We start from the raw sequence: 8,285 nt of genomic DNA, 5'->3' as shown, positions 1-8,285 counted from the left end.
CTATCAAACCACAATGAGAGTGTATGTACTTAAATCTCAATCAAAGCTCAATTAATTGATGGCAATTACCGAACTGGATGAGGGCCCATCAACTGAAGCTACATCCAGACAAGATAGAAATGTTGGTGGGTGGCTCATCTGTCTGGATTAGTGGTTTTTACTCTGTATTGGACTGGGTTGCAGTCCCCTTGATCGAACAGGCATACCACCTCAGGGTCCTCCTTAATCCATCTTTGTTTCCTACCAGTTTACGTTAGTGTGGTAGCTGTGACCCTGCTTGGACAGAGATGCAGCCTGAGTTGTCCTTATTAGCTATGCTAATATGTTATATGTTGGACTTCTTCTGAAGATGGTTCATAAACTAAGAATACAGCTGCTAGAATACCAACTGATCACATTGCACCAGTGTTTTGTCAATTGCATGGGATCCTGGTCTGTTTCTGGGCTCAATTAAATGTACTGGTCCACATGTCAAGATTTCAACAGAGGCTCTTCCTTGTCCAGGTGTCCTGCCATTGGAGGCCCAGCAGACAAGCTACCAGATATCAAGGGGGTAGAACAACTACCCTATGAAGAAAGGTTGCAGTGTTTAAGAATATTTAGTTTAGAGAAAAGGCAAGTAAGCGGCAACTTAATAGAGGTTTTCAAAAAAACTATGCATAGCATGGAGAAAGTAGATAGAGAAAAAGGTTTTCTTTCTCTCTCATAGCACTACATCCAATGAAGCTGAATGTTGGGAGATTCAAGACAGATTAAAGAAAAAGAAAGAAAACTTCTTCATTCAAGGAACTTGCTCCCCGAGGAGGCAGTGATGGCTACCAACCAGGATGGCTTTAAAAGAATATTAGGCAAATTCATGGAGGAGAGGGCTATTGAGGGCAACTAGTTAAGATGGTGATGCTCTTCCTTCACAGCTACAAGCAGTAATGCTTCTGAATGTCCTGGAAACCACAGGAAGGGGAGAATGCTATTGTGGTCAAATCCTGCTTGTGGGTTTCACACAGGCATCTGGTTGGCCACAGTGAGAAGGATGCTAGGCAAGATGGGCTCTTTTTATGTTCTTACAAGGAATATTTTCCCCAATAACGCTCAACTGGCACCTATTCTAACACTTCTGTCTTACCAGGATCTTAAATCACTTGGTTCAATCTTCTAATCTCTGCTCATTGTTTTATGCTACTCTTTTAGAATTTTGCAGATTTTAGTACAGTCAAACCTTGGCTGTCGAATGTAATCCGTCCTGGAAGCCCAAAATGTTGGCTTCCAAAATGTTTGACAACCGAGGCACAGTTTCCGATTGGTTGCAGGAGCTTCCTGCACTCAGGTGGAAGCCATGTCAGACATTCAGTTTCTGAAAAACGATTGAAAACCGGAGCATTTACTTCCGGGTTTTCGATGTTCGGGAGCCAAAACGTTCCAAAACAGAAGTGTTTGGGAACCGAGGTTTGACTGTATGTTGTTTTTACATTTCAGCTGTATTTATACATTATTTTGTTCCTGAGGCTGTGAGCTTGCTTGAAGGGTGGAATAGATATTTCTACAACAAACAAGGTTGTTTGCATGGTTGAGCATTTGTGATTAATTTCATATTGGATGTGCTCAGATGCATATCCAAGCACCAAAGCCCAGATTTCCCATCTACATCAGGTTGCCATCCACATTTCAGAGAAACCCAGTTCTCCCATCTTGGGCTTGGTCCTTCAGGCTAGCTGAGCCCACTGCATGTTGCTTCCTTCTTTCTTGAAAAGGGTAAAGTTTAGTGCCCTCCTATTTTACAATGGCAATAACAGCCAAAGAAAGAGCATTGAGGGACTCTGGAATCACTGGCAAAAACCAGTGTTTTACCTTGGAAAAGTGTTTTTATAAAAAGAATGTAGTCAGCAAATATTTGTTTTCAAAAGGAACCTCATCGAATCATGAAATGACCCACTGAGACACATATTAATGAGAAACTAAGCATGTTCAGAGACAGGGTCGGCCCACACATGAGGCAAAGTTAGATCACCACCTCAAGTGGCAGAATCCAATAGGACAACAGATCCCAATGTTGACCTTTCTGCCCTCCCCTGCTCCTGGTGTAGATCTTCCCTCACTCCTCCTTACCTGGATTTGCAGAAAGCTTGTATCAAAATTAAATGGATTCTGTATGACTTCTTTTTGCAATTATATAGGCTGCCATTAAAGAGATTTGCATTTTGAGGATTCACGCTGATTTCTTTGATCAAAATGTCCTACATCCAAAGTGGCTCTTTCCCTGAACTGCATGATACCCAATAGAAACAGTTCTGTTTCCAAAATATGTGTTTCCAGAGGAATGTGGTTATTAGGTTCATTATTTGGAGTAAAATTATGGTGTTTCACTCAGTATAGGAAAATACGGAGTACATTTCCTTTTTGAAGAGACAAAGTTCTGTTTGTTTAGTAAATGGAAGAAAGGTTACCTCCATGAACAAATGTTTGCCAAATGGAACCATTTCCCATTTACCTGTGTATAGTTTATGTAGAGGCCTTTAAGGGCAAACATCCTGAAAACAAAGGTGTTAGCTGGTTCTTCAATAAATAAGCAGAGGACCTCCTGGAAAAGGACACTTTTTCCTGTAGTGACTGGGGCAAACTATTATTGTTATTTATTATTTATTATTATTTTATTATCATCATGCATGCATGCGTGCATGCATGCTGTAACCCTGGCAACCTCCCCTTCTCAATTATTCTGTCTCTGTCCATTGCTCAGAGTGGGGCAAGGCGGGGGGGGGGGCAGTATTTGCATTGCCAATTGCTCTTAATGGCCTGGTCCTCTACTGCTCCCTTTGTTTCTTAATCAATGGCACCTCTATCAGCCAATTTCCTGAACAGGAATAATAATAATAAACCAGCATAGATTGCATTTTTACACTGCTAATTTTAATGTCGGTAAGCTCACCTTAATCATCTAAACACCGCTTGAACCTCAACACCTAGGAATCGAAGAGGAGGCAGGGAACCCTGAAACGTGGGCACCCACAAATCCATTACAATACTAAGCCAGCCACTGCTGCTGCATGAAGTCATATTCTCAGTGAAAAAGGTTTTTAGACAGAATAGCAAAAATCAAGTCAAATTGCTTTCATATGAAACTACTCTCAGTAGCCCCATGCAGTCCATTTCCATACCTGCAAGTGAGTGCAAATGATCTTCTTGGAGAAACCAATGGATTACCGTATTTTTCGCTCTATAGGATGCACTTTTTCCCCTTCAAAAATGAAGGGAAAATGTGTGTGCGTCCTATGGAGCAAAGATGCCATAGCCCCGCGACCCTCTCCCGGCTGGAGAGGTGACGCGCGGCTATGGGAGGAACCTCTACAGCCCCGTGTCACCTCTCCAGCCGGGAGAGTGCGCGCGCGGGGCTAAAGCAGCCCCCCGCGACCCTCTCCCGGCTGCAGAGGTGATGCGCGGCTATAGAGGCTCCTGCCATAGCCCCGTGTCACCTCTCCAGCCGGGAGAGTGCACGCGGGGGGCTAAAGCAGCCCCCCGCGACCCTCTCCCGGCTGGAGAGGTGACGCGCGGCTATGGCAGGAGCCTCTACAGCCCCGCGTCACCTCTGCAGCCGGGACAGCGGCCGCGGGGCTAAAGAAGCCATAGCCCCGCGACCCTCTCCCGGCTGGAGAGGTGACGCGCGGCTATGGCAGGAGCCTCTATAGCCACGCGTCACCTCCCCAGCCGGGAGAGCGCGCGCGGGGCTAAAGAAGCCATAGCCCTGCGACCCTCTCCCGGCTGGAGAGGTGACGCGCAGCTATGGCAGGAGCCTCTCCGCTGCGCCTTTCCGCTGCTCCCTGACCTGCTCTTTGGGGCTGGTGGTGGGCTTCCCCCCGCCAGCCCCAAAGAGCAGGTCGAAAGGAACCTGAAGCCTGGAGAGCGAGAGGGGTCAGTGCACCTTAAACGGCACCTTGTTTTAGAGCGGGAAAACAAAAGGGGGAAAGTTCTCCCCCTCTCTGTGCAGTGCCTCCTGCTGCTTCACTGAAGGGGCGCTGGGCAGAGAGGGGAAATTTTTTTTTTCTTGTTCTCCCCCCTCTAAAACAAAGTGCGTCCTATTGTCCGGTGCGTCCTATGGTGCGAAAAATACGGTACATTCAGGCCTCAAGTGTCCATTTTCTTATTACTTTGGGATTCTCACCAACCCTTGCTTTTCTGACAAATTATCTTGTATTCTATGTGGCTAGGCAGAAAATCTGGAAGGAAACCAGGATTATGGTTCCATCTGCACTATACTTTTAAAGCAGTATCATACCACTTCTAACTGTCATGGCTTTTCATTCAGAATCCTGGGAACTGCAGTTTTTTGTTTTGTTTTTAGAGTGAGTTGTTGGGAGTTGTTGGGAAATCCCTATTCCCCTCACAGAGCTACAGTTCCCAGAGAGAGGGAGTGATCCTTCTATCACTATAGGAATTACAATTCTCTAAAGGGAATAGTGTCTCCTATATGAGATGGTGGGGATTGTTGTTGATTTTTTTTTTGTTTTTTTTATTAAATATTTTCTTGATCTACAGAGGTATGTGTAATGTCTCTCATATTTTTTCCATGTAGCATTTTTACAAATCAGTTTCATTTGTTGATACATTAGGAAGAAAAGGGGGAGAGGGGTGGAGGGGGGGAAGATGGGTGGGGGTGGGGTCAGGTGGCAATGTTTCTATTTTGCTTAATGTATGTAGGGTTTGGTGTCAGCTTTGCTTGTGCAGGTTCTTTGCTATTCACTTGTGTTCCTGTGGTGGTGAGAGAGGTTGGGGTTGGCCTAGGGTGTGGTTGTTTGTTTGTGATTGGCTGTGGTGATCTTTGTTTTCGTGTGTGAGTGGGGTGGGTGGGTGTTTTGGATCAGGTTAGCCATATTGAATAATCCAGGTGGATTATTGTCCTTGACTTGTTGGGCTGTGTATGTGATAAAGGGGAGCCATACCGGGGTAAAGGCGTCTTCTTCTGTTTGTCCCCGTGTCAGTTTCAGTTTATTGGTTAATTTTTCTAGTAGGGCTGTTTCCCATACTATTTGGTACCATTGGTCCATGCTTACTCCTGACAGGTCTCTCCAGTGTCTGGTTATGGGCTTTCTGGCTGCTGAAAGTAGGTGGCTTATGTACCTAACACCAAGAAAACTAGCACTAATATGCCCAGGAACCTCATCCAAATGCTGGAGAGGGTGCATCTCCACAGGCACATACCTCCACATGTGGTGGGAGTGCCCCAAAATCCAACTATTCTGGACAACAGCCATTCGAGAAATATGTAAAATATCGAAGCAAGTATTAGAAATCACCCCAGAATTGGCCCTACTAAACATCTTCCAAGACAACAATGCCCATTTACACCACAAACATGGTGGGGAATTTAATGGGCAGGTAAACCCATCTTCCAGGTGGTGCTTGTAGTGCTTGGCTGGAAGCTTTTCTAAAGGATGGATCAGGTGAGTCATTACCTACCATGGCAGCTGCTCAAGGGTGCCAAAAGTGAACCCACTCCACAATACTAATGCACCCATGCATTTGTAAGATTCAGACAGTGCAGCAGTACTTATTAGTGCATGGAAAGCTGCTCCATATAAAATACACTGTTTAATATAAAGGCAGCAACACTTGTACCACCTTGCTCCATGTTAAGAAGTTTTATTGAACAATGGTTTAAATATCTTTGCTAGCTAATAGGTCTACTATGAAACATCAGTACCAAAGTCCTCATTCAGAGCCACGGGGAAAACATAAGGGCCCCAGTCCTCATCAAAAAGTCTGCAACCCTATACTAAGGATTTATCATCATCAATTCAATTGTTTACATACTCACCTGTCACATTTGTGTCCCAGAGTGGGTTACAGCAATTTAAAACTCAATATTAAAATCAGTTTAAAACATGTTAAAGCCACAGAAATAGGGTAGGTCGGGGGGGGGGTATCAGGTGGCAAAGGCCTGGGTAAAGGTGGAAAAAACTGTAGTTCCCCATGTGTTGTTGCTTCCAGCTCTGGTCAGCCCCAGCCAGCATGACCAATGGGCAGGGATGATGGGGCCTGTAGTGCAGAAACATTTGGTGGATGTGGATCCCCGATGCAGATCTTATTGAGCTGGAAGGACCAAGGCAGCTTTTGTGTTCAGTTCAATCCCAACTCTCATGAAGAGAAATGTTTCCATTCCAAAATAGTCCCTCCCCACAATGATGCTATCAGCCCTCTGAGAAAACAATATTAAGTACAGTCATACCTTGGTTGACGAACGGCTTACTTGCCGAACATTTTGGCTCCCGAACAATCGAAAACCGAAAGTGAGCGTTCCAGTTTTTGAACGATTTTTGGAAGCCAAATGTCCAGCAAGGCTTACACAGCTTCTGATTGGCTGCAGGAACCTTCTGCAGCCAATCGGAAGCTGTGCCTTGGTTTTAGAATGGTTCCGGGAGTCGTTTCCGGAAAGCATTCTGTTCGTCAACCAAGGTACAACTGTACTATATTGTTCCTGCATTTATCTACAACCAGCTATATATTTTTCCATTTTGTATCAGGAAAAATCCTAGGAATTGTAGTCCAGCAGCATATAGAGAAGGTGGCTCTTACACACACACACACACACACACACACACACAGTACTTAGGTTTGAGCCACTCAAATGAGCCCTACATCTGAGCTAATATTAAAATATATATATAATTTTAATCTTTTTATTACTTACACCCCGTCCATCTGAGCTGCTTCCAGCACTCTCTCTCACTCTCCACACACATAGACATATAATTTCCATTCTACCTACCCTTCCTCTGAAAGAAGGATCAGTCTGCACACATCCCATGGAAAGGCTTTATTGTGACTCAACAGCTGCCATAGATTTCAGGGATTTGTGTGTGTTTAATCCTTTCCTTCTTAGCTTTTCTGTTCAAAGCCAATGCCCTCAGAGGAAACAAAGCAGGCTGCCTTGTTTTGTTTTGCTATACAGCAGGCATGTCCAACTTTCAAGAGACTGAGATCTACTCCCACTATAAAATAACTGGCAGTGATCTACCAAAGTTGGGTTTTTTTAGGAAGCCAAAGTGGTTGAGCTTTCCTTTTCTTTTCCCCAAAAAATTTTGGGGTGGGGTGTGTGTTCCACGATCTACCACGTACCCCTCACGATCTACCAGTAGATCATGATCTACCTGTTGGACGTCCCTGCTTTACAGTATCTCTCTCTCAAAGAAAAGCAACTGGCTTGGATCCTGATATAACTCACCTCAAGGAAGTTCATGGACAGGAAGCTTCCCCTCCGCTCCCCAAAGTGCCTCTCTCAGGCCTCCCAGAAGTCTCTGGGGTGCGTTGTGGGCCCTCCTAAGCAACTGGGATAGGACACCAGTGCAGGGGTCATTGTTATTTTATTACTATTAATATCTATTTATTTGTCACGCTTTATATCAAAGTGTCTCAAAGCATAGTGAGAAGGGGGGGGGGGGGAGACCTTCCAAAAAGCATGTGAAACTAAATATGAAAAGCAGGAAGGGCAGCAGGAGGAAAGGAGAACTTTCCTTCCACGAGCTTCCTGAGGTGAATTTACTTCAGGAGCCAAGCCAATGTTGTTGTCGTGAAAGCCTGTGAAAGAAACCAGGATGCAGGTGGGGCTGTGGGTTAAACCACAGAGCCTAGGAGTTGCCGATCAGAAGGTCGGCGGTTCAAACCCCCGCAACGGGGTGAGCTCCCATTGCTCGATCCCTGCTCCTGCCAACCTAGCAGTTCAAAAGCACGTCAAAGTGCAAGTAGATAAATAGGTACCGCTCCGGCGGGAAGGTAAACGGCGTTTCCGTGCGCTGCTCTGGTTCGCCAGAAGCGGCTTAGTCATGCTGGCCACATGACCCAGAAGGTGGCTCCCTCGGCCAATACAGTAAGATAAGCGCTGCAACTCCAGAGTCGGCCATGACTGGACCTAATGGTCAGGGGTCCCTTTACCTTTACTATGAAAGAAACCAGAACTATGGTGGTCCTTCTGAGCTGCCGTTTCCACCCTGTCCTCAAAACGGAAGAGCCGTGCTTTACAACGAACGTCTCAAAAGCATCCAGTAAAGTTTTGTCAAAAATATATAAGTTATTATTTGAATGGTATACAAACAATGAAGAAGTTAAGTTGGTTATGATTAAATGGGCTCAAGATCTTGGTCATAATATTGAATCTGATACATGGGAAAGATTATGGACAAAAACAATTAAATTTACTGCATGTATGGCACTTAAGGAAAATTTAATGAAGATGATATATAGATGGTATTTGACGCCGACTAAACTTTCTAAAATGTATAGAACTCAAGATAAGGCAC

The sequence above is a fragment of the Podarcis pityusensis genome, assembly GCF_964106645.2.
Source record: "Podarcis pityusensis genome assembly, chromosome: 5".
NCBI classification, from domain to species: Eukaryota; Metazoa; Chordata; class Lepidosauria; order Squamata; family Lacertidae; genus Podarcis; species Podarcis pityusensis.
This window is presented reverse-complemented; position numbering follows the sequence as displayed.